Genomic DNA, 27,541 nt, shown 5'->3' on the forward strand with positions numbered 1-27,541 from the left:
ATCCGCCCACCTCAGCCTCTCAAAGTGCTGGGATTACAGGTGTGAGTCACCACTCCTGGCCATGTTTGTGGACTTCTTACAGCAGGCTTAGCAAACTATAGAAGTCCATAAGGATCATGTGCACTTTACTCAGAGTTCCCCTGGTTTTCATCTTCTGGGAAATTCTCCCACATGTAATCAGGAATATTTTTTCCACTTGGGATCTAACCATCGTTTCCACTATTGATCCCTTATTTTTCTAAATAAATTTTAGAATCCCATTATCAATATCTGTTTTATAAATCCTGCTGGAAATTTGATTGGGATTGCAATGAGTCTATACGTCACTTTGGGGAGAATTAACAACTATCCTGTATCTTCCCCTATATCAATCTATCTTTCCATTTAGTTGGGTCTTTGATTTCTCTCCTCAGGATTTTGCAGTCCACAGCATACAGATCGTGCATAGTTTCTTATTTATATGTATCTTTTTCTCTTTTTTTCAGGGGAGGGAATGCTATTGTAAATGATATCTTTTTTAATAATTGCTTTTTTTTTCTGAGACAGGGTCTTGCTCTGTCACCCAGGCTGGAGTGAAGTGGCACAAACATGGTTCACTGCAGCCTCAACCTCTGAGGATCAAGTGATCCTCCTGCCTCAGCCTCCTGAGTAGCTGGTACTACAGGTGTGTGCCACCATGTTCAGCAAGATTTAATTATTTTGTAGCGACAAGGTTTTACCATATTGCCCAGGCTGATCTTGAACTCTTGGCTCAAGTGATCCTCCCACTTCTGCCTCCCCAAGTTCTGAAATTACAGGTGTGAGCCATCACACCTAGCCTACTCATTTCTTAAACTCATTTTTCTCTCTTTTTATAGTTTCTATCAATCTACTTAGAGTTAACTTCAATTCTTTATTCTGTCATATACATTTTGCTTTTGAGCTCATCCAGTAATATTTTACTGGAGATATACTTTTCATTTCTACAATTTCTATTTTTTCTTTTTTATAGTTTATATTGCTCTGCTCCTTTTCCTGGTTCCTCCACCTGTAAAGTTGCGGCTCTCAGAGTTTTAGCCTAACACACCACACTCTTTCATAGTTTCTTGCAACTGCAGCCCCTGCTGACGGCAAAACAGAAAGAGAAAGAGGAAAACAATGGGGCTTCTTCCCACCATCTTTATACAATAACTGGTTCCTCCACCCAGAGAGCTGCATTTTCTCTCAGGGTTGTAGGTGCTATTGTTCTGGGTCTGGCAGAGCCAGGGGAGAGGAAAAGACAAAACTAAACAGCGATCCCTCCTCCCATCCGGCCTGCAGCGTTCCTCTTTCAATCCTCTGGCCACAAAGACAGGTTTCTCACAGAGTTTCCGCTGCCTCTGCCCACTGTGCTATTTCCCTAATCAGTCAGCCCTCAGATCAGAGGAAGAAACCCAACCGCAGAAACTCGGTTCTAATGTGCTGGGCACTCAAGCTCCACCCTCCTTCCCAATGGGGTTGCTTTTCATTCTGTTCAGTTTTGAGTTCTCATCAGTGAGTGGAATGGGCTAGAGTGGCTTCATCCATCCTGGACCACACAGTGTGTCCTCCACTGATCTTACAGATTTTGAGAGGTACATTAAGTTAAAACCTGCCTGTTTTTATTTCATTTAATTCATCAGACACCCATCACTGCCCCACAATGTTCAGCTAGGCTCGACATCATCAGCACTGTTATCAGCGGGAAAGGTCACGCCACGGGAAAACCGGTGAGCTCTGGTCCTCAGGCCTAAACCCCACTTGAATGCTAGAATCAACCTGGGAGTTTTAAAAAGTATCAATTCCTGGATCTTGCCCCAGCTCCAAGCAGTCTGAATTTCTGGGTGAGGAGAATTTGGACACTCTGGGTGGCTGACATGCAGCCAAGGCTGAGAACCACTGAATTGAATGGGACAAAAATGTGAAGGGCCCATGGCCCCATCATCTCTCAGGGTTCACAGTTTCTGATGGGGAGCTGGATGCCAGGAGGATAAGGAGGAACTGAGGAAGGCACGGGAGAGTCACGCTGTTGAGGGCTGGCCTGACAGCCTCTCCTCCACCACTGCCACTCGCAGGGATGTAAGTGTCTTTGTGGTAGTAAGATGTGACCTTCTTTAATAACACATACAACTTCAAAGGCCGTCTCTGACTCCCTCACAGTAATCTCCCTGGTGGGCCTTAGGGAAGCAATGTAACTTCTCAGCATCACACATACACACATACACACACACACACACACACACACACACACACCCTCTTCCTTCTCTTCACACCCTGACATATAGCTGAAATAAGGCTACATGTTCAAAGGACACTTTTCTTTTCTTTTTTGAGACTGAGTCTCACTCTGTTGCCCAGGCTGGAGTGCAATGGCGCAATCTCATTTCACTGCAACCCATGCCTCCTGGGTTCAAGCAACTCTGCCTCAGCCTCCCAAGTGGCTGGGATTACAGGGGCCTGCCACCACACCGGGCTAAGTTTTTGTATTTTTAGTAGAGACAGGATTTCACCATCTTGGTCAGGCTGGTCTTGAACTCCTGATCTCATGATCCACCCGCCTTGGCCTCCCAAAGTGCTGGGATTACAGGCGTGAGCCACTGTGCCCAGCTCAAAGGACACTTTTAAGGCAGCATATCTCCCCACCTTCAGCTTCTTCCTTCAGCAACAATAGTAAATCATCTCAAGCTCCTTCTAAAACATGCATGCACATAGGACGGAGCCAAGAAGGAAGTGGGTGTGTGTGCCCCCAGGTCCCCTACTCCAGATAGAGAGCCTGGGCTTCTGTCCCCACCCTTAATCTAATGCTTCAGTACTGTCTTGAGGTATCCCAGGACCAGGAAATTCAACTGTCAAAGTTTCAGAGTACTGCTTTGCTGATCTGGTTCAGCATTGTGGAGACAGGACAGGAAAACAACTTGTACCATGGAAAAATGCAAAATTATTTTCAAAAATTAACCCTTCAAGGATGACCCATGGTTTCAATCCCCTAAGTCTCTGTGCTTCTCCATAGCTGAGGTCCTGTTAATTCCCAAGTATCCCTCTGAGGCTAGCTCACTTGGAGCCAGAAAAGGGGATTTCTGGGATGCTGTGGAGGGAAGTGCCTGGGGAGGAGCTCTGTGGGGAGCCAGAGTCCTCCACACCAAAACAAGAAGAAGACCCCAGAGTTCAGACAGGGTAGGGACGGCAGAAGGTGTCATCGAAGCACAGAGCCGGCAAGCATACCACCAGCTGCCTTGGCTGGAACTCAGAGAGTCCTGGGGGCAAAACCAGAGGTGCCAGCAGCCAGAGAGTGGACTGGGCCCAGGGTGCAGGACACCAGGATCCACGGGTAAGGCAGCCCTTCTGCTCTGGTTCAGAAGTCCCTGCCAATACTCATGTGGAAATCTGATTGCCATTATAACAGTATTGAGACAGTATGCTGGAGAGGTGATTTGGCCATGAGGCTCTTCCCTCATGAATGGATTAATGCCATTATCCAGGGAGAGGGCTCCTGATAAGAGGTTAAGTTCAGCCCCTAGCTTGTCTGTCTCTGCCATGTTATGACACAGCACAAAGGCCCTCACCAGATGGTGGCACCATGCTCTTGGACTTCCCAGCCTCCAGAACTGTTAGCCAAGTAAACTTTTCTTTATAAATTACCCAGTTTGTGATACTCCATTACAAAAGGACAAAATGGACAAAGACACTTTGTAACAAAGGGAGTCAAGGGTCCCAGTCAGTCTGGGCTGATTTCTTCCAGCCCCACCTAACTCTGGCTGTCTCTCCCTGCCTGCCTAAGGTCCTCACCCACAAAAGACATGTTAAAGACCCTCCTGTGGGCCGGGCGCGGTGGCTCACGCCTGTAATCCCAGCACTTTGGGAGGCCAAGGCGGGTGCATCACGAGGTCAAGAGATCAAGACCATCCTGGTCAACATGGTGAAACACTGTCTCTACTAAAAATACAAAAAATTAGCTGGGCATGGTGGTGCGTGCCTGTAATCCCAGCTACTCAGGAGGCTGAGGCAGGAGAATTGCCTGAACCCAGGAGGCAGAGGTTGCGGTGAGCCGAGATCGCGCCATTGCACTCCAGCCTGGGTAACAAGAGCGAAATTCCATCTCAAAAAAAAAAAAAAAAGACCCTCCTTTCCTGAAAGGCCTGGAAGCTGCCCCTCTAATCCCAACAAGCCCTCAGAGGCATAGGCCCATAGTGATGGTCAACCTGTGATCTCCCACAATGATCCATATCATCCTTCCCGCAATTCACGCCAAGCTGTTTACCTGGTGCCTGGAACCGTCTTTAACTTTCTGTACATGGTGGCTACACACCCACCCAGTCCATAAGCCAATGGAGGCAGGGGCTGCATCTCATATTTAAGTGTCTGCTAGAGCTACCAAGAGGGGTTCATTGATAGGTGCTCAAAGGGTAAACATGAAACTCAAATGCTGAAATTCAACTCCTCAACTGGATAAATCACAGGTTACTTAATCACTTTGATAAATGATTATCTTCTGAATGAAAAATCTCCCACAAAATGTCTTTAAATAGTAAGTTTCTCTTGGCTTATTTTAAATAATTTAACTTTTATTTTAAATAATTTAAATTTATGCAAAACTTTTTGTTTTTGGAGACAGGGTCCCACTGTCATCCAGGCTGGAGTCCAGTGGTATGATCTCAGCTCATTGCAACCTCCACGTCCCAGGTTCAAGCAATCCTCCTACCTCAGCCTCCAAAATAGCCGGTATTACAGGTATGCACCAGCTCGCCTGGCTAATTTTTGCATTTTTTGTAGAAACAGGGTTTCACCATGTTGCCCAGGCTGGTCTTGAGGTCCTGGACTCAAGCAATCTGCCTGCCTCAGCCTCCCAAAGTGTTGGGATTTTAGGCATGAACCACCACGCCAGGTCTATTTAATGCACAACTTCTAAACAAACGTTACCACTGTAAGAAGCAGGAACTCTGGGGTGTTCAGCAGGAGATGATGCAGAAGAGATGTGGGAGTACCTGCTGGGCCTCTGGCCACGCCTCCTTTGAAGGCCACCTGGGGTCTCTGCACCCCAAACCCCCCAACACAGTTCCCCAGTCCAGTGGGGAGGCTCCACATCGCTTGCTGGGGCAGAGGCAGCTTCACCCCACACCCCACCAGGTTTCTCCAGAGCTGCTCCCACCACCCCTCGGCTCAGCAGCGCTGCCTCCCCTCCTGGCTGTGCACCTGTGGCTGCTAGTGAGGTTCCCTTTGAAGTAAGCATATCCGCCGAAGCACCCCTTCCTCAATATAGGTGATGCTCATCCTCCCTGAAGGAGACCTGGAATCCTTTGTCTACTAAGCAACATTTTCTTCCCCTAGAAAAGCCTGGCGAGGGGACGGTCTGTAGATATATTAAAAAAAAAGGGGGGGGGCCTGTCTCTAGTTTTTTAAGACAAAAACTTTAAAAAATACATATGTGTGTGTATATATATATATATACACATACATACACATATCTAGGCCATCTGCCCGGCCCTGAGGCCTGGGCAAGGAAGTGTGGCTGGTGGGTGATGGGAAGGCTTCGGGGCGAGGGCTCTGCCTACAAGGACACAAGGAAGAGGCAAGGCAGCCTCTAGCAATGAACCCTGGCACTTCTCCAGCTTCCAGGCCCAGCCCTGAGCCAGAGAGCACAGCCAGAGCCAGGTGAGGGGGTCACCAGGGGTGGAGTCCCTGAGCCTTGGCTTGGAATCGGGAAAGTCTCCAAAGCTTCCCCAGGTTGGGGGGTGCTCCAGGATGACAGCTGGCACCCTGAGGGGTCCATATTCAGCCTCAGGTCTTGGTCTGCTCCCGCCCTCTCTGGCCTGCTTTGTACCCAACAGTTACTTCACATGCAGCAGAGCCACCTGCGGGGGTGGGTCCCACTCCTAGAGCTTCCAGCTCAGGAGGTCAGCAGGAGACTGGGAGTGCATACTGCTCACACATGCCCAGGGGATGCTGAGGCTGCTGGTCTGAGGCCCACCCGTCATGAAGGACCCCTGCTTTAAACATGGAGTTCCACATCGATTTCTTTGTCACGTAATGAGCCACCAGTCTCGCTGTTGAAATCAATAATAAAAATCCCATGATTACTTTCCAGAAATACATCAGCAGCTTCCACATCTGAGAGAGACTACAGTTAATCATCACATGGCCCCTCCGATGTCCCCCACACATTCCTAATTCCACCGCCCTCATGAACATGAGAGAACACAGGATTTCCAGGCCACATCAACTGTCACTTAACTGGCCTGAGCAGAGTCCCCTCACAGGAGCCCCTACCTGAGATAGTAGTTGAGTCATGCTTTCCCCCCAAACCAGGAAAACACACCCAACTGCCCTCCCAGGCTGTTCCTGAAACCATTTTTTAACCCCGATGGCTATTTACTAATTAATCCTAATGAACCCTCAACTGCAACCATTCAATGTCGCCCCCCCCAAACCTCCCCACCACTGGTGGCAAGCCCTCACACCCCTGGCTGCCTGGCTCACGGGGGCCCACAGGACGAAAGGAAGGGCAGTGGCCCCAGGTGACCAGGCAGAGGCAGCAGCCTCGTTCATGCTGAATATGCACTTCACAGTCTGTGCCCCAGGAAGTCAAGGCAGCCTGTAAATCTGACATTGGTTCAAAGTGTCACTCTTCAAAGTAAACAAATAGCATGCATACATCCTTCCCAACACTTTCATTTCATGTGGTCTCTATCTGAGGAGTCGTATCAGGCCTGAACTCTAAAGGAACCCCAAGCCCCACTCTTTATTAACCACTAAGTCAGGGCAATCAGTTGGTATGTAATAAAGAACTTGGCTGGCCTGCTGGTACCTTGGAGGGAGCCTCTACATCCTTGGGGTCTCCAAGTGATAGGAGTGTCCTTGTTATTCATGGTGGGCTCCAAAGTATATGCAAAAGAGATGACTCAGGATGCAGGCTGGTCACGCCAGAGAGGCCAAGTAGCTACTAGATGGGTGGGACTTTGAGACAGGAAACACAGGCTACCGGCCTGACCTCTGGGAAGGCCAGATATTGAGCTCAACCACACGTCCAATGATTTCATCAATTCACTGATGCATTTCGTCATGCATCATCCCTACACAAAGAATCCCAAATAAAAACTCTAGACACTGAAGCTCCGGTGAGCTTCCCTTGCTGGCAATACCCTTTGATCACTGCCACACTTGGATGCTGGGAGGATAAAGCATCTCTGAGGATGCCAAAGCTTTGCATCTGGAAGCCTCCCAGTCTCTGGCCTAGGTGTCCCTTCCTTTCTCTGGAAATTTTTGCTACAATAAAACTGTCACTGTTAAGTATAGTGCTGTTCTGGGTTCTGTGAGTCATTCTAGCAAATTATCTAATTTAAGATTGGTCGTGGGAACCCCTGAAATTATAGTCAGCTGGTAAGAAGGATGGGCCTGGGGACCCCCGAATTTGTGGCTGGTGTCCAAAGTGAGGGCGGTTTTGTGGAAGACTGTGCCCTTAACGGCTCGCTTGGCTGAATTTGGAGAGCTGGTGAAGCAGGTTTTGAAACACGGATTTAAGGGGCAGGGAAATGTTAATAGATGGTAGGTGAACAAGATGGATAAGACCATTCCTGCTGCAGGCAGAGAGGTCTTAACACATAAACCAGGGAAAGAGAATGGCAAGAAGAGGTGTCAGGTACAGAAAGGACATCAAAGAGAAGAGGGCTGGGCAGCAGATGTGGGTCCTGTCTGACCCCAGTCCCCGATCGTCCTTCTGGAGGTGTGCAGTGCAGACCTTAGCAACCTGTAGCACGTGCACAGATCACCTGGGCATCTGGCTGCTATGCCAATTCTCATTCAGAGGCCGGGGTGGGGGGCCCACAGTGCAGCCTCAGGGGGCCGGCCCTGAGGGACCCAGCCTGGATAAGGATGGCAAACCAACCCATTCCTTGGCACACAAGAAAGCCAGATCTCACCACAGAGCCATCTCGCCACAGCTGTGGGCAGAGTCCATGCTCCCCACACTGCGGCTGACCAATTGGTGTGTCTGTTTGACCTGTCCACACATTCTGTCCACTTTCTGTGTGATTTCCATGGCAGCGGTGGAGCAGCCCAAAAAGAAAGGGTCTGGGATCTGGCCTCAGAGGCACAGAACCCGATGAGACGGACGTGCTGAGCGCCGCAGTCTTGTAGGAACTGGAGCTCAGAGAATTGAACAGGGCTGGGCAGCGCTACTAACGTGATGGCATGTTTTGGCATGGGGCTGTGATTTGGGGATGGAGGGTCTAAGAGACACGTGACTTCTGACTTTGAGGCTGCCCCAAGGCAGAGATAGCCAGATGGATCACCAGATGAAGAAACTACAGTATTAGTCAGGAATTTTCAGAGAAAGAGAACCAATAGGATGTATAAAAGGAGATTTATTTAGGCCGGGCGCGGTGGCTCATGCCTGTAATCCCAGCACTTTGGGAGGCCGAGGCAAGCGAATCACGAGGTCAAGAGATCAAGACCATCCTGGCCGACACAGTGAAACCCCGTCTCTACTAAAAATACAGAAATTAGCCGGGCGTGGTGGCATGTGCCTGCAGTCCCAGCTACTCGGGAGGCTGAGGCAGGAGAATCGCTTGAACCTGGGAGGCGGAGGTTGCAGTAAGCCAAGATTGCACCACTGCACTCCAGCCAGGCAAAAGAGTGAGACTCAGTCTCAAAAAAAAGAAAAAAAGGTATTTATTTCAAAGAATTGGCTCACATGACTGCAGAGGCTGGCACATCTGAAATCTGCTGGGCAGGCCTGCAGGCTGGCAATTCCAGGAAGAGTTGACATCGCCATCTGGAGTCAGAAGGAGGTCTGGGGCAGGCCTTTCTCTTCAGGGAACCTCAGCCTTTGCTCTTAAAGCCTTCAACTGATCAAATGAGGCCCATCCAAATAGGAAGGACAGTCTCCTTTACTCAAGGTCTATTATGTTCATCTTACCTGGCCAGAAATGACCTTCCCCACAACATCCAGACTGGTGTTTGAGCAAGCAACTGGGCACAAGGGCAGAGCAAAGTTAACGCACAAAATTAACCATCATGACTGCACAGGAATGACTCACGCCAGCCACAGGCACTGGGGGGAAGGGAGCAAATAAGACAAGGTCCCTCGTCTCATGGAGGTGTCACCTCTTCCTATCCTGCCCAGAGTTACTCACGCTTCCTCTACAGCCCTTCCAAGGAGAGCCCTCTGCTACGTAACTCTCACCCCTGGCCATGAAATTCTGCAGTTAACACCACCCACCTTCCTTTTCTCAGTATCAAGACAACATCCTGTACACGGCCTGCCCTTCACCCTCAACCTCCCTGGGGTAGCTGTGGCCGTCCTGGGATTCAGAACTTATGTATGATGTAGCCTGGTAGACCCTAGGCAGCCGTGGACATGGGTGCTGTGCTATCCCAAGCTCAGCTGTCACTCATACCTGCTGACCAAAGGAAAACAGTCCCTCCCGAGATACCTCCTAAAAGCACCAGATCTTCCTTACACCAGAGCAGGGGGTCCTTATCAGAGACCACCCTGTCTTCCAGTGTATGTGAAATTCTTACCATCCATACACAAACACTAGTTAACCACAGCATACACAGGCCAGCATTGTATATTAAGTTCTGTATAATTTAGGGGATGGGTCTCATAATTTATAAAAATAACATTGAAGTAGGTATCATTGATTAACCCTCAGGAATAAACGTGGAGGTCTTTCTACCCATCCCAACCCCTCGGGAGTTCTTCACCTTTCCTGAGCAGCTAGCGCTGCTTTTTCTTAAAATGACTCAGAAGCAGATAGAAACCCAAGGCAATGACTAAAACACTATTTCAGAATGTGCTGGGAGACGGGCCTGGGAATCTATCTTTGTATGAAACATCTTGGATAATTATTATGTATCTTAGAGTTTGAAAATATCTGGCCTAAGGGATCCCTTCTATGAATGGTTAGCCTACTTTAAAGTAACCAAAAACCCATGCTAGATTAAAAAAAAAAAGGGGGGGGTGACGTCGGTGGACCAGAATCTTTGTACATCACTGAACGAGAAGGCAGATGGAATTCCACAGAAGGATGAAACTGCAGCCCAGAGTAGGCACAGAAGAGCACTGCTGGGAACGTGGGGGCGACTCCAAGGGGGCTTCAAAGCAGCAGACTCCAGGGCAGAAGGGGCACTAGAGGAAGGTCCGCTGGGAGGTCTGCCACACAGGCTGCCGCCTCCCCGGCCGGGCGCCACTTGGAATCGCGATTTGTCAGTAAGGAAGGAAGATGGTGGGAGGACGGATGTTAAGAGGCCACCCGGCAGTTCTGCTGCACACATCATGTGGTACTTTCTGCACAGCAAAGATAAGAGAAAACCCTCAGAGCTTCAAAAGGCAGGGGTGGGCATTAAATACAAAGAAGCAAGACCAGATGATGAGACTGAAATCAGACTTTTCATCAGCAACACTGATGCAGAAAGACAATGGGAGAATGTATCCAAAGTTCCAAGCAGGAAAAACAAAATTGGTCAGAATTTGTATCCACTGAAACTATCATTTCACATGAGAGGGCAAGCTACAGATACTCTCCACCACACAAATAGAAAAACAATTCAAGAAAAATATGCCATTTCTGAAAGAAAAGACAAATGCCAGAAGAACAGCACTGATGAGGAGGAAAAAAAACCGAATCCTTACAATTCTTAAATAATGGACGACTGTAAAACATTTCACTAATCTGGTATTCTAGAACTAAAATCAGATATTGTATTAACATGGGAGGAGGAGATGGCTGGGGAGGAAGCAGAGGTGAGAGTGTGCTAATATTTTTATTCTGTAAGGGAGGAAGACGTATTTATTAACTATAGATGTCAATACAAAACACAAGTTTATCTTTGACTTATAAGAGTAATCAAAGGTATAATTTCTCAATCATTAGAGGTAAACAAAAATGCCCAGAAAACTCAACCCACTCAACAAAAGATAGAAAGGGGAAAAACAGAAGCAATTGGAAAAATTAAACCCAAATGTCAAAAATAGTCTGAACATACCAGTATCATTGGATCAAATTCATAAAGAGATTTTCAGATCAGACTGCAGAAGCCAAACAAAATTCAGTTAGGTGCTTCTCAGGGTCTAAGTGTCCCCCCAGATTCATATGCAGATCCCCTCACTAACCACCAGTATCTGAGAACGTGATGTATTTGGAGGTACTACCATAAAGAGGTGACTAAGTTAAAATTGGGCTGTTAGGTGGGCCCTAATCCAATCCGACTGGCATCTTGAAAGAAGATAAATTGGGTTACACAGAGAGACCCCAGGGGCGCACACGCACAGAGGGAAGAGCACGTGCAGAGGCAGCACGGCCATCTGCATGCCAGGGCGAGAGTCCCCGGGGAGGCCAGCCCTGCGGCACCTTGATGTTAGACTCCTGCCTCCAGGACTGTGAGGCAATACATTTCTGTGGATTCTGACACCAAGTTTGCGGTGTGTCATTACAGTAGCCTGAGAAAATGGATACAGTGCTCTTTATACTCTCTTTTAGTCCATCTGTTGAAAAACACAGGTTTTTAGACTGTTTTAGAAAATTAAACCATGAGTTGCTTAGTCTCTTGTGATGACACCTGAATAAAAAAAAAAAAAAAAAAAAAATAGGCCGGGCGCGGTGGCTCAAGCCTGTAATCCCAGCACTTTGGGAGGCCGAGGCGGGTGGATCACGAGGTCAAGAGATCGAGACCATCCTGGTCAACATGGTGAAACCCCGTCTCTACTAATACAAAAAAAATTAGCTGGGCACGGTGGCGCGTGCCTGTAATCCCAGCTACTCAGGAGGCTGAGGCAGGAGAATTGCCTGAACCCAGGAGGCGGAGATTGCGGTGAGCCGAGATCGCGCCATTGCGCTCCAGCCTGGGTATCAAAGAGCGAAACTCCGTCTCAAAAAAAAAAAAAAAAAAAAAATGGCACAAAGACCACTAAAAATAAAAGTATAAGAAAAGATACAAGAGGCAAGTGCTAACAAGAAGGCGGCTCATATGGCGATATTCATCAGACAAAATGAATGTAAACAACAAAGTGTGTCAAGGCACAAAAAACATTCCCACTAATAACAGAAATAATCCACCAAGAGCATCACGTACCTTTACCAACTCCACAGCACAGCTTCCAAACATAAACCAGGCAAATAATGACAAAAGGTGAAACAGCCACATTCATATTGAGATTAAAATTTAAAAATTAAAATTAATTTAAATTTAAATTTAAAAAGACAGGATATAAAAATTAAATAACAGTAAGATTTATTTAGAACCCAGTACCTAACACAGAAGGCAGAGGTCACACACACTCACACACACACACACACACACACAGCTTTAACCAAAACTGCCTATGTAGTATTAGGCCACAAAAGAAATGTGACATTCTACAAAGACTCTGTACTGGCTGTACCCACTGAATACAATGGGACAATTAGAAAGGAATGACAAAAAACTTGTGTCAGTTATCAATGTATTGCCTCCCAATTCTGAATGCACCCCTCAATATCTTCTCTAAATAAACAACGGAATTCCCTTAAGCATTTCTCCTTTAAAGTAAGCACGATGTTAAGCTTTCTTGGCAGAGGATGATGGAGGAACACGGAAGGAGGAAAAGGGTTCCCATGGTTGCCGACTCAGGCCACAGAGGCACCTAGTTCTTCTGCAACCCTGCAGCCTTATTCGGGCCACCCATTCATCCTGGAACCCAGAGCCCATATGGCCAGCCATCTCTGGACTCCCCCGACAAACCCCGTGTAGCCTGCGTAGTCTAGAGAGTCTTGCGTTGAGCAATCGTTCCTTTGCATGGCCGGCATCTCTGGACGTGCTGGTGCTTGAACTCCCACCGCAGGCCCACCTCCAGTTACTGCTCCCCAGCCTGCACTCCAGGGAGTGCCCTATTGTGACCAACAGCATCTCCAGACCAGCGCTGGCCTGCCTGAACCAGCGGCCGTCCCTGCTATCCCTCTGAACCACACCTTCCCTAACAAGCTGGTCCTTCCCTGGTCCTCTCCCTCTGAACCACACCTTCCCTAACAAGTTGGGGGAGGGAGAATATTAGGAAAAACAGCTAATGCAAGCAAGGCTTAATACCTAGGTGATGGGTTGATAGCAGCAAACCACCATGGCATGGCACACATTTACCTACACAAACCTGCTGCACACCCTGCACGGGTACCCCAGAACTTAAAAATTAAAAAATGAAAAGAGGGTTAATGTATAAGTCTAACAAAGGAAAGTGAAAAATCAAACTGCAGGAATCAGAAAAATGTAAGATTTTTTAAAATTTTAAGACATAAATTCATTAAAAGTTGGCCCAGTATAAAAAGAATATGTAACATAAGACAAATATCAAGAAAAGACACAAACATTAGAACTGAAAAGAAGGCCATAATTACAGATGCAGATAAGTTTTAAAATTATAAGACAATACTTTTCACAACTTTATGCCAATAAATTTGCAAACCTACCTGAATGAAATGTAAGATTTTCATAGAAAATATAAATTACCACAATTGGCTCAAGTAAAAAAAACTGAATAGCTATAGATGATATTTTAAAATAACAAGGTAACCTAATAAAGCCCAGACCCAGATGAATTTACAAACAAGTTTTATTAAATTTTCAAGGAATAAATTATTGTGATGTCACATCCCAGAAAAAGATGGAAAGCTGAAACAATTTATTTTATGACAGGATAAGCACAAACCAGTGTCCAGCGTGAGCGAGGCAAAGATCCTACCTCAAACTTGAACAAATAGGTTCAGTATTAGCATTAGAAACTACCACACGACCAAAGATGGTTTATATCATAAAGAAGACGTGTACCCTGAGAATTGGTCATACCATTAAAATTGGCTATTGCCAACTTCTTATCCTGAAAATTAATAATTGAAGGGAAATGAGGATTTGTTCTGTTTTAACGATACTGTTGTACTTAAGGGTGGTCTAACAGCTCCAGGTGATGAAGAAAATCTCTTTTTTACAGAAAAATACCAGCTAATAAATGAAAACAGCATGAGAGAACTGTGAAACTATCTATTTTCAACAAGTCATGAATTAACTGCTTCAGGCCAGGATCACTCATAGGTAACAGAGGTGGCCACTCATATACGTGCTGCCAAAGAACTAGCCACAGAGGTCTTGTCAGTCTCAAGCATAAGAAACTTTATAAAAGACGCATGCCATTACCAGCTGTAGGGTAAACACACCTGATAGAGATGACGTAGGCCTACCCTCATAAGGACCCTGTATGGCAGATGCACCTGAGTGTGTGTTCTGAGCTGGACAATCAGATGCAGCCAACTCATAGATTGAGTCCTTGTCTATGAAGAACACCTGAGCCCCGGCCCATCCTGTGGAACACGGGCCATACAGGGCATTGAGGCCCTGAGTTTTGGGGTAAATGAAGGTTGCCAGGTAGAGGTGGTTAAGAAGAGGGTGTTGAGTAGAAATGCTACATAAACTGCATGACGCTGGCAAGAAGTTGCAGCTTTCCTGCCCAGGCCCCTGCCCCGAGACTGTAGGAAGGCCGACATGTCATCCGGCCCGCCGTCACTGCACCATTTCTGTACGTAAGGCAGTTCTCCCATCCAACCCGCCACCACCCACCTCCCCTGTGTTGGCCCCTAATAAAACCCAAAGCCTTGGCCAGGTGCGGTGTCTCACAACTGTAATCCCAGCACTTTGGGAGGCCAAATCGGGTGGATCATGAGGTCAGGAGTCCAAGACCAGCCTGACCAACATGACGAAACCCTGTCTCTACTTAAAAAAAATACAAAAAATGAGCTGGGCATGGTGGCACGCGCCTGTAGTCCTAGCTACTCAGGAGGCTGAGGCAGGAGAATCGCTTAAACCTGGGAGGCGGAGGTTGCAGTGAGCTGAGAGCTCGCAATTGCACTCCAGCATGGGCGACAGAGCGAGACCCTGTCTCAAAAAAAATACAAAAAACCCAAGTCTCATTTCCTCGCTCTGCATTTCTTCGGCCTCGAACCTGGTGCTTTCCCTACTGAGGTTAATAGAGATTCAGCACAGCATCTTAATAATAAATAGTAACTAGTCACATCAGTCGCTAATGTGACAACCATGTATTATGTGAATTGTGACATGTTGCAAGAGAACACACACACCACCACTTAGGAAGTATTCTTGCCAAGAAATTTTAGTCATGCTTTGGTGAGTTGGATTTATCATTCAGCAAATGCCCCTTCCTCCTCCAAGAGACCAGCATACTGCCCACGCCATTGGTACTCACCAGTGGATGTGAATCACCCACCTGGAACTTCCAAGGCTACACCTCAGGGCATCTCCTGCTTTCCATCCACTCCTCCTGTGTTCCTCTGACTCACCATGGGCAACATGAGCCCCATGCAGCCCCTACCCTCTAGTTTGGATCTCAGAATAAACACGTCAGGCAGAGCCACCCCGGCAGACCTGCAACTTGAACAAACCTGCCCTTTTGCTGACCCTGCCTAGGAACAGGAAGAAAAAGTCTCTTCCTATGAGATTCTGCTGCTGTTGTTTCACAGCAAAAACGAAAACACAGAAGCCTTTGGACCGAAATTCCCACTTACAAGAACCGCAAGAGCTAGAGGGAAAGGTTAAATGCTATCCCAGAAAGCAATCGGGCGAATGCTGAAGATGGGATTTGATGCAGGACAGCTGGTCCAGGTGAGTCTGCAATAGAGAGGTGTCGTGGAAGGAAAGGGAAGAGGGTGATTCCAGTTAGAGAAGGTGTGGAGACATCAGAGCCCACCCGTCTGAGCAATGAATGGGCCCTGGTAAAGAAACCAGCTGTAGAGGATATTCCGGTAACAACCGAAGAATGTTTACCATAGATTGGGTATTAAATGCTATCGATGAATTACTGTGAATGTTGTTCCTATGATGATGGTCTTGTGGAAATGTAAGAAGATGTACTTATTTTTAAGGTGCACACTGAACTTGTATGGCCAAATAATTATGGCTACGACTTTTAAAACTTCAGTAAAAAGGCCAGGTGCAGTGGCTCATGCCTATAATCACAGCACTTAGGGAGGCCAAGGCGGGTGGATCTTTTGAGGTCAAGAGTTTGAGACTCCTAGCCAATATGATGAAACCCCATCTCTATTAAAAATACAAAAATTAGTCGGGTGCAGTGGCTCAAACCTGTAATCCCAGCACTTTGGAAGGCCAAGGCAAGTGGATCATGAGATCAGGAGATCAAAACCATCCTGGCTAACACAGTGAAACCCCATCTCTACTAAAACTACAAAAAATTAGCTGGGCCTAGTGGCACACACCTGTAGTCCCAGCTACTCGGGAGGCTCAGTCAGGAGAATCAATTGAACCCAGGAGGCAGAAGTTGCCGAGAGCCGAGACTGAGCCACTGCACTCCAGCCTGGGCAACAAAACAAGACTCTGTCTCAAAAAAAAAAAAAAATTAGCCAGACATGGTGGCACACACTTATAATCCCAGCTACTCAGGAGGCTGAGGCAGGAGAATCACTTGAACCCAGGAGACAGAGCTTGCAGTGAACTGAGATCATGCCACTGCACTCCAGCCTGGGCAACAGAGAGAGACTCCCTCAAAAAAAAAAAAAAAAAAACTAATGCTAACAACAAATACTAAGCAAATATGGCAATGGATAGGTTGTGTTTATTATACTTTTTTCTCTTTTCTTCTGAATTAGAAAATGTTTACTTCCATGAAAAAGGTATAATGGGCCGAGTGCAGTGGCTCACACCTGTAATCCCAGCACTTTGGAAGGCTGAGGCAGGTGGATCACTTCAGGTCAGGAGTTTAAGACCAGCCTGGTCAACATGGTGAAACTGTCTCTACTAAAAATACAAAAATTAGCCGAGTGTAGTGGTGTGCACCTGTATTCCCAGTTACTCGGAAGACTGAGGCAGGAGAATCGCTTGAACCTGGGAGGCAGAGGCTGCAGTGAGCCAAGATCACGCCACTGCACTCCAGCCTGGGCAACACAGTGAGACTCCGTCTCAAAAAAAGAAAGGAAAAAGGTACAATGGCCATCAAAAAGAGTCTGAAATTCAACAACCCATTCCTCATTTAAGTAAACCTTAAAAGGTAGATGAAAAAGCAAATTCCTTTAACTTGGTAAAGGATATTTATCAGCCAAGTTCAGTAAAACATCTCATTTTATAGTGATGCCATAAAAGCATCCCCTGTAAATTTAGGGAAAAGATTAGGAAGCCTGCTATCACTGCCACATTTCAGTCTGGTGCTGGTCATCCTAGCTAGAAGTACTAACATGAAGAGACATCTCAAGAGTTGTACAGTTTGAGAAGGAAGAGGGGAATAAGGAGCCATTTTTTTTCAGATAATAATCTTGTCTTTATAGAAAAACAAGAGAATCAACAGACAAATTACTAGAACCAAGAAAAAGGTCTAGCAAGGTGGCCAGGTGTGAGTTCAACATATAAACCAATGGCTCTCCTAAGTACCAGAAATAACCAAATAGAAAATGTAATAATGAAAAAGATCTCATACACAATAGCGACAAAACTAAAAAGCACCTAGGAAAGAACGTAATGAAAATGTACAAAACTTACATGAAAAAATACACTATATTCCCGGAGAAAAAACAAGTAATACTGCACTTTGATACAGTAAATATTTCAATTTTAAGTATTTTAATTTGGTCCAAATCAACTTAGAAAGTCAATGCAATTCCAAAATAACCTCCACTGAGAATAATAAAATTTAGATGGCAGAGGAAATAACTGTAGAAACACTCTAGAAAAACAATGAAGGATATAAAAATAAAACCAAGAATTTTTATTAGTGTAAGAAGATAAAAATGGACCAGTGAAAGACAGTCCAGAACCACTCACCATCTACAATAATTTCCTATATGATAAAGGTAACATTTCAAATCAGTTGGTGGGGAGAATGGGTTTTAAACTTTGCAACTCGTTTTTTAAAAGCTATATCCCTGAGCTACACTATTCACAAAAATAAATTTCAAGTCAACTAAAGACTCATTGTAAAATAGATGACTCTAAAATGTTAGATACTCAGGTGACGGGGGATGGACACAGCAAACCACCATGGCATGTGTATACCTATGTAACAATCCTGCACGATCTGTACATATATACTCCAGAACTTAAAGGATAAAAAAAAAAAGTTAGATACTCTGTAAGGAAGGCCTTCTTAAATAAGACAATGAAAAATTACCAAGGAAAAGACTAATCGGGAAAGTACAAATCAGACCATTACCAGTAAGAATAAAAAAGATGAAAGATAAGTGCAGGGAGGGAAATCCTGTACCTTGTTGATAGGAATATAAATTGGTATCACCATTATGGAAAAGAGCACGGAGGTTCCTCAAAAAATTAAAAATAGAATTACTGCATGAACCAGCAATCCTACTGCTGGGCATACATCCAAAGGCACTGAAATCAGTATTTCAGAGAGAAGTCTGCACGCCCATGCTCACTGCGGCGTTGTTCACAATAGCCAAGATATGTGAATAATCTCAATGTCCTTTGAGGGACGAACAGATCAAGAAATGTGGTATATACTCACAATGGAGTGGTGTCAGCTTTTAAAAAGAAGGAGATCCTGCCATTTACAGCCTCATGGATGAACCTGGAGGACATTAAGTGAAATAGGCCAGGCACAGAAAGATAAATACCGCATGACCTCACTTATATTCGGAATCTTAAAAAGTCACCTCATAGAGGCCGGGCACGGTGGCTCAAGTCTGTAATCCCAGCATTTTGGGAGGCTGAGGTGGGCGGATCACCAGGTCAAGAGATCGAGACCATCCTGGCCAACATGGTGAAACCCCATCTCTACTAAAAATACAAAAATTAGCTGGGTGTGGTGGCGTGGGCCTGTAGTCCCAGCTACTCGGGAGGCTGAGGCAGGAGAATTGCTTGAACCTGGGAGGCGGAGGTTGCAGTGAGCCGAGATTGTGCCACTGCACTCCAGTCTAAAAAAAAAAAAAAATGTCACCTCATAGAAGCAGAGAGTAGTAGAATGCGGGTTTCCAGGAGATGGAGGTGGGGGAAGTGGAAAGCTGCTGGGCAGAGGGTGTGCGGTGTCAGCTACCCGAGCTGAGTAAGTTCTGGAGGTTTCCCATAAAGCACAGTGCCTAGTTGACAACACTGCATTGTACAGTAAAATTCTGCTGAGAGGTGAATCTTCTATTAAGTTTCTCATCACAAATCATCATCATCACAAATAAGGTAGCTGGGAGGAAACGTGAGCCGGTGACGGATCTGTTTATGGCACACACTGTGGCAATGGCGTCATGGGGGGCGGCTTAGCTCCAAACTCACAACGTTGTACATTCACTGTGTACAGCTTTTGTATGGTAATCTTACCTCAATAGACTGGGTTTTTTTGTTTGTTTTGCTTTGTTTTGTTTTGGTTTCAAGAGTCTCGCTCTGTTGCCCAGGCTGAGTGCAGTGGCGCCATCTTGGCTCACTGCAACCTCCGCCTCCCGGGTTCAAGCGATTCTCCTGCCTCAGCCTCCTGAGTTGCTGGTATTACAGGTGTGCACCACCATGCCTTGCTAATTTTGTATTTTTTTTTAGTAGAGAAGGGGTTTCACCATGTTGGTAAGGCTGGTCTCGAACTCCTGACCTCATGATCCGCCCACTTTGGCCTCCCAAAGTGCTGGGATTACAGGCGTAAGTCACTGTGCCCAACCTAAACTGGTTTTTTTAAAAAAGAAATAACTTCCAAAATACTAAGAAAAAGGAGTGTGCAAATTTCCTTTCTACATTTTCTTATAATTCCTAAAGAAAGTATTTAGCTACAACAATGTTTAAACCTGCAAGGAAAAAAAAATAACACCTAAAACAGAAGACAACAAACTGAAAGAAATTAATTGAAGTAAATGTATCAGAATGATCGTCAAGGATGTATTAAACCTTTTTTCCTTGTATGCCCACACACCAAACACTCATATGAACACCAAAAAGACCGTCCTATGTATCAGTAAGAAAAAGACAAATAACCCATGGGAAACTGAGCAAAAATTACAAAAGGGCAATTGACCGAAGAGAAAATACACATGCCAGTAAACACAGGCACATGTTCTTGACTTCACAAATAATCCAGGAAATGACAAAATAAAACTGAGATTTTCTTCCTATCACATCAGCAAAGTTACAGTGTCAGGAACTGATGACACTGTAGGGGTCAAACCACTCTATAGTCATTTGGGAAGGGAACCTGATCGTGTCTGTGAAACTGCAGAATGCAGATGACAGCCCTCACTTCCGCTTCTTGCTCTCTCCTCTGGAGAAGCATTAACCCACAAGCATCACTGTTTGTGAGAGCAACATTAGGAAACAGCCTAAATGTTCATCAGTAGGAAAGTGTTCATTAAACAGTATCCAGTACTGTACACACGGTCCCTGGAAGCCTCTGCAGCAGTTGAAACAAATGAGGCAGATCCTAAGACAGGCCTGTTTGTGCAGTCATGTGGTTCTCCGCAATACCGTGTCCTGAACAACTCCATAGCAGAACAATGCACAGACTGAGATGCTGTCTATGTGCATAAAAACAAAACACAGCCATCTACATGCACATATGCACACAAGCTTATGTAAGATAATGGAAGAAAACACGCTCACCACAAAGTGGTTTTCGGGGAAGAGGGAGGTTGTAGAGGCAGCCAGGGGAGAGCTATGCTTTATCTCTGATGTCTCTGAATTTTCTTCCAAAATGCACTCCTGTGTCACACAATTCTTCAGATGATTTACAAGGAAAATGCAAATCATTTCTGCCTAACCATATTATCCTTAGTCAAAAATAAGTGACAATAAGTAACGCACCAAAAGGGAATGCAAAAGGCCACCTTCCTCCTTCGAAGAATGGCCATGTTAGACCCAGCCCCGCAGAACAGGAGGGGGAAAGGGAGAGACACATATAGGCAGGCGACCCCCTCCTGGGCCGTCACCCCGAGAGCACAACTCCCCAGGGGTGAGGGGCCAGCCTGCAGTGTGCCCCGTCCTCTGCATACTCCTTTTCCTTTCCAGCTCTGGCCTTGGCTAGTCTGTAGGTTTAGGGGCAAACCTAGTCCCAGCAGCATGGGAGGAGGTTATACCATAAACTCCAAGAGTTATAAAAACACCACACTTGCCTCCCATGCCCCCCTCTACTGCCTCACAACACACATCAGCCCATTTCCTCTCCTGCATGGCAGGGATGGTTACAATCCTCACTTCCCAGTTTAAGAAGCAAAAACTCCAAGAGGAGGTGTGGCAGGTGCAAGGTCTCCAGTAGCAAGTGGGGGCCCACGTTCTGGCCACCTCTCTCGGGTGCAGAGTATCGCTCACAGGCCTCCCAGTGGTGTCCCTCCTCACTTCCCTCTCCAACTCCAGGTTCCTCCTCCTTACGAAGCTGCCATACCCTGTCATTCCTGGAATCCAGTGTTTTCCCAGAGCTTGGGAGAGGAACAATTGGCTTCACCTGAGCCCAACAGCCTCGTTATCTGGCCTCAAAGCTTCCCTGGCTGCTCCAGCTCCATCCCCAGCCAGGGGCAGCTCCGTGGCCACACCTGCCACCAGGTGACCCTTCCTGGATCCGACTCTGCACAGCTGGCCTTCCCACACTTTCTGTCCCAGCCGTTGACTGCTCTGGCAGAAGAACTGCCGGCCCCTCCTCGGGATGTCAGTTCATCCTTCTTGCTCACAGGTCCCTGAAACTTCATTCGCTGAAAAGTCTCTGCAGGGATACATAATCCCTCCCAATCTGCAATTTGCCAAATGCACAGAAAGAGAATCACTATGGATGCAATAGAAGTCTTCCAGGCACCCAGCGCAGTAAAGCGCTCTCTCCCTGCCAGGTTCACTGCCTGAGTTGCAAGGTGCACAGTAATTACAATGACTCTCAAGAGGCCCGGCACTGTCACCCAAGACTATACTCAGCCCTGGCTACACACTAGAATTGCTGGGAAGTGAGAATCTGTGTTTCTATCTACGTATCTTTACCAATGTCTGTATATATCAACTTATCAATACGCAGACCCCGCTCCAACAGATCTTCATCCAGTGGCCCTGGGACAGTCCCCCAGGAGAAATAATTTTTAATGCTTCCTTCCAGGTGACGCTAATGTGCAGCCACAGTTGCAGATATTCCAATCAGTTTTCAGTGCTTCACTCCTCAACGGGAATTAACAACCACAGCTCCCAGATCTGGGAGGAAGGCCTCAAACAGGAAGAAGAAAATCTAGGCAAGCAAGTGCAAGGAAAGCAAAGGAAAAAAGATAGTGAAGGAAACAGAAGTAATTGGCAAAAAAAAAACCAAACAAATAAAATAACAAAATGCCTTTAAGTAAATAAAAGAAGATATTGCTTCAAAACACAAAGATACAGTGCTACAAAATAGGAAATGATGGAAGAATACAAAGAGCCCTCCGAGAGCCCTCAGAAAGCAACAGTACAAGCAAGCATAAACATTTCAATAAAGGTTTTTAAAGTAATTGAACTGTCCAAGAAAGCAGAACAAAAAGAAAAGATGGTGCCAGCCACATTGGTTCATGCCTATAATCCCAGCACTTTGGGAGGCCAAATTGGACAGATCACTTGAGGTCAGGAGTTCGAGACCAGCCTGGCCAACATGGTGAAACCCTGTCTCTACTAAAAATACAAAAATAAGCTGGACATCGTGGCACATGCCTGTAATTCCAGCTACTCAGCAGGCTGAGGCAGAAGAATTGCTTGAACTAGGAGGTGGAGGTTTCAGTGAGCTGAGATCGTGCCACCTCACTCCAGCCCAGGCAACAGATCAAGATTTGGTCTTAAAAAAAAAAGGAAAGACAGAAAGACAGACAGTCAGAAAGAGAGACACACGGGCGGACAGACAGATGGATGGACAGACGGAAGGAAGGCAGGGAGGGAGGGAAAGAAAAGAAAAGAAGGTGGAGAAATATGAAAGAAAAGAGAGACTTCAAAGACAGAATGAAGAGGTCCAAAATCAGACAGATGGGAATTCCAGAAAGAGAGAAGAGAGAAAATGGAGAAGTTAAAATAGAGAAAACAAGAGGGAACCTCCCAGAAGTGCGGGCAGAGCACTCCAGGTACATCTGGCCTTGGTTCTGACCCTCTTCCCACCACAGCCCTTCAGATGCCCCAGCCCAGGGAACAAGGCCCTCAAACTGCAAAGCCTCCTGTCCTCAGGCAGGCAGGCACCACTGTATGCACAAACACCGGCCAGACCAGGGGGAGCCAGGGCCAACCCTGCTTCCTCCAAAGCTCTGCCCAGCTGTCATCATTACTGTCTTTTCACAGACTGAACTTATAGTCATTTTCATCGGCTTTCTTAGAAACAAAAATATAAATCACCAAATGTATTTAATAAGTATCGGGCCGGGCGTGGTGGCTCAAGACTGTAATCCCAGCACTTTGGGAGGCCGAGGTGGGTGGATCACGAGGTCAAGAGAACGAGACCATCCCGGTCAACATGGTGAAACCCCGTCTCTACTAAAAATACAAAAAATTAGCTGGGCATGGTGGCGTGTGCCTGTAATCCCAGCTACTCAGGAGGCTGAGGCAGGAGAACTGCCTGAACCCAGGAGGCGGAGGTTGCGGTGAGCCGAGATCACGCCATTGCACTCCAGCCTGGGTAACAACAGCGAAACTCCATCTCAAAAAAAGATAATAATAATAATAAGTATCATTTGATGAAAGGAACAGGTTAAAATCTGAAGATAAAAAAGGAAGGAAGAAGGAATAGAAAGAGATGAAAGGCAGGGAGAGAGAGATGGAGACTAAAGAGCAAAGAAGGAAGGGAGGGGAGGGAAAAGCCCAGAGACCATCAGACGAGACCCCTGCACCCAGTAACACATGGACAGAGAAAAAGAACAGCCACTTCTCTCCCCATCAGGCTCACTGCCTGAGTTGCAAGGTGTACAAAACAACCACTCCCTTCTCAACAGCCAGCCAGCTCTTCCCAGTCTTCCACTGGCTCCTGATCTCTAACCTTCCCTCCTGATAATCCAGGCCTGCACCCGTGCCACACACTGCCAGTGTCACTTAGTCCCCACCGCTTCTGCAAGTCAGAGGCTGGGATTGTCGTCTCCACACTGGGAGGCCTTCCCTGACTCACCAAAGGTCCCACAGAGAACATAGGGACCAGGAAGTGAGGGATCTTTCCACAAAAATAACAAGTGTACATTTGTGCCTCCTCATGACATGCGTGCTCATTAAGCTCCGCTGCTTCGTCTATCAAAGGGGATAATGGAAGCTTACCTTGTTCCTGTGTTGACCAGAGATAGATATGTTAACCCAGCTCCTGCAGATACACACACAGTTCCTCACAGTAATTCTGGGAAGCAGGAGGGGCAGTGGGTGAAACCAAGACCCAGCACTGCAAGGACCTGCCCTGGGTCCCATGGCTGGTGGCCAGGGTCCCTGCCTCCTGGCCCAGAGCTCCTTCCTCCAGTTCTCCCTTCACTCTTGTCCCCCCACATGCCTGGCTCATGATCTGCTACTTGAATGCAGTTGTCACTGAGCAAGCAAGTTTCCAAACAGTGGGTGGATTTTCAAAAATCCTATTAGCATAAGAGCAAGAAATCCCAAGTGCCTGACGAGCGCTTTCTTATCATTTTTAAAAAATGTATTCATTCAACTAACAATGATTTTTCTTCTTCCTGACTTGATAATAAGCTGTCCATTAACAATGCTCTCCAGGATCCGTCCTCGAAGATTCCCTCCCCCTCACTGTCCACCAGCAGACCAAACTGGTGAGTGTGCCTCCCAGGAGGCAGCAGGCACATCACAGACAGGAGACGGCTCCCCCCTCGGGAAGGGACTTAGAACTGAGACTGTCAACCCTGGGAGAGCTGGGGAAGTTTTCGTCTCTTAACACTGGAATTTTCTTCTACTACAGATGCTGTGAAGAAATAAATGGGCAGGTGGTGGTGGCTCACGCCTGTAAACCCAGCACTTTGGAAGGCCTAGGCGGGCGGATCACAAGGTCAAGAGATCAAGACCAGCCTGATCAACATGGTGAAACCCCATCTCTACTAAAAATGCAAAAATTAGCCGGGCATGGCGGTATGTGCCTGTAATCCCAGCTACTTAGGAGGCTGAGACAGGAGAATTGCTTGAATCCGGGTGGTGGAGGTTGCAGTGAGCCAAGATTGTGCCACTGCACCCCAGCATGGGTAATACAGCAAGACTCTGTTGAAAGAAAAGAAAAGAAAGAGAAAGAAAAGAGAGAGAGAGAAAGGAAGAAAAGAAAGAAAGAAAGAAATGACTCCAGACACTCATTGTCCAGTGTGTTTACTCTGCAGTTGCTCTGGACGACATCCGCTCCAGAAAGACAGCTTGATGGCTGATTCTCCAAGAGCACTCCTCTCACCTCCAACAGTACTCAGAAATGGGTATCCTGGGCCAAGCAATGTGAATCCCATTCATTTCTCCTTATTTCCCTGAACAATCACAGCAGTCCTGTAAACATCACAAGACAGAAAGTGCTGTTCTTCAGGCACAAATCCTAGAACACCAAAGGTGGCTTCAGCTCATCTGTAACGCAGCCTCATTAGAAACCGAAAAGAAAGTCCACATCTAACACCTACACTTTAGACTGGTTTGGGCACAACACCGAAGGTGATTTTGGAGGAAATGGAGAAAATGAGAGGTGACGGGAAAAACATCATGTAAATGTTTCTTAAAGACTCAAATAATGGCCTGGACTGGTGGCATGCACCCCTAGTCCCAGCTACTCAGGAGACAGGAAGGAGGATCACCTGAGATCAGGAGTTTGAGGCTGCAGTGAGCTATGATGGCACCACTGCACTCCAGCCTGGAAACAAGGTTTTAAAACAGCTCTGTTCAACAGAAATTTCTGCAATGATAGGGGTGTTCTATCTGCACTGTCCAATATGGCAGGAATTGAACACTTGAAACACGGTTAGTCCAATAGAGAAACTGCATTTTTCATTTGTTTTCATTTTAATTTCATTTGAATTAAATTTAAATGGCCACATGTAGTGAGCAGGCTGCCATTATAAACAGTGCAGTTCTAAAATGCATTTAAGGATTGTTCAGGGATCACGTCTAAAAAAAGTGGTAATTATTAGAGCTAAAAATCAATTCAGTAAGACTAAGTTTGAAATTAGCCTCACTTCTTTCTCCGGCGAAGGTGGATTAGGGAGTTCTGGAAGAGAGTATACCTGGACTTCAGCAAGCCAGGAATTTTGCAGGTGCTTCCCAGTGTTCTTGTGGATCATCTGAAATATGTGAGCTGCATGCAGGAAACTGAGATGGAGTAGGAGCTACCTGCATGAGCACACTAACCAGGCATTCAGTGATTCAGGGAAAACTGTCAGTCTGTGGGGATTCTCCAGTGATTTGGCTCTTTTCAACCCTGGATGACGATAAAGCACACAGCAGCTCTTCAGAACTGTAGATGACACAAAACTGGGATGCAGACTTGAAGCGGATGTAAAAATATTAAGTCAGGTTCAGGAATGGCAGCAGTAAAGTTTAGCAGAAGCACACATGACATCTTACATATCCTGCTTGATGGAGAAAGGTATGCTTTCATAGCCAGATATGCTAATGTGAGTCACAAACCTCATCTCTGAAGCAATCTCCTTATACAAGTCTATTATTAACCACATAGGGAGGCTTAATTTCTTTAAGGCCTAACTAGAAATCTGCACCAGTAATTATGCTGTCCCATTAGACTAAAAAGCCTGTTTTACATAGTTCACTCCAATTGTTCCTTGCATCAAACGCTTTTATGATGAAGACTGTCTTCCAAGATCATTATTTATTTCCTTACATTAAAGAGAGGGTGGAAGCCAATTCTTTGCTAAAGCCCTGGTGAGTAAGGGCATAAATGAATGAAATGCAAAGAACGGCTCATTTTTCTATATGATACAGCATCTTCATTAGTCAGGATAGTTGGTGTATGGATGAAAAGCATCAGATATTAAAATATTATGAGGCACCATCAACCATGACATCTATGAGAAGAAAAAAATATATTATGTCTGAAGAATTCTACCACCTGATAGGATGCACTAGCTTGTGTCAGACTAATCCTCTCACCAAGAACAACTAGAAACTCTTGATGAATTTTTTTTTTTTTTTTAATGATCTCTGTGGAAGCATCAGAGAGCTACCCAGGCAGCTAGGACTTGAGCGGCTAAGATCATGACAAGTAGAGAATTACCCAGAAATAAGCTCAGCATTCTATGCTGCTTTTCTCCTCAAGGCAGTTGGGGATTCATGAGTGATGGAAGGCAAAAGGTTAAAACACACACAAGAAGAAAGTGGTGGTTAAGAGGCAGCAGAGTTAAGCAGAGCTCCAGTAGTCTCGGAGGACTGGGGAAGTAAGAAATTGCAATTTATGGCTAATAAGGCAATGAGAAATTGAGGGTCCAAATTCACAGAGTTGAAACAACACAGAGGAGTGAGTCTGCTGTCTTAGAAAAGGGCTAAAGCTGGAACTATCTGAACAACAAAATTAAAATGCATTACTGGTTTATAACCCAAAGTATAAAACGAATAACCATGAGTCCATACAAATATAAATAAATGAATGAGAAAATAAATGAGTGAGAATAGACCAATCTCCGTGTGCAGAATGGCAAATGATTCG

General features: G+C 46.0%; 1 protein-coding gene across 12 annotated transcripts in view; it reads right to left on the bottom strand.

The window, feature by feature from the left end:
* The window catches only part of APBA2 (amyloid beta precursor protein binding family A member 2), a 209,563-nt gene that overhangs the window by 68,348 nt on the left and 113,674 nt on the right, over positions 1-27,541 (bottom strand). The window contains exon 1 of one of the 12 annotated variants that reach the window (XM_021666822.2): positions 24,178-24,241. The exons of the other annotated variants lie outside the window; for them this stretch is intronic. The gene's annotated coding sequence lies outside the window, so the exon portion shown is untranslated. Of the gene's footprint in view, positions 1-24,177; positions 24,242-27,541 lie in introns of those variants that run through there. 12 annotated transcript variants of the gene reach the window in all.

The sequence above is a fragment of the Aotus nancymaae genome, unplaced genomic scaffold (assembly GCF_030222135.1).
Source record: "Aotus nancymaae isolate 86718 unplaced genomic scaffold, 86718_ANA_hifiasm-v0.15.2.pri h1tg000014l, whole genome shotgun sequence".
Classification (NCBI taxonomy): Eukaryota; Metazoa; Chordata; class Mammalia; order Primates; family Aotidae; genus Aotus; species Aotus nancymaae.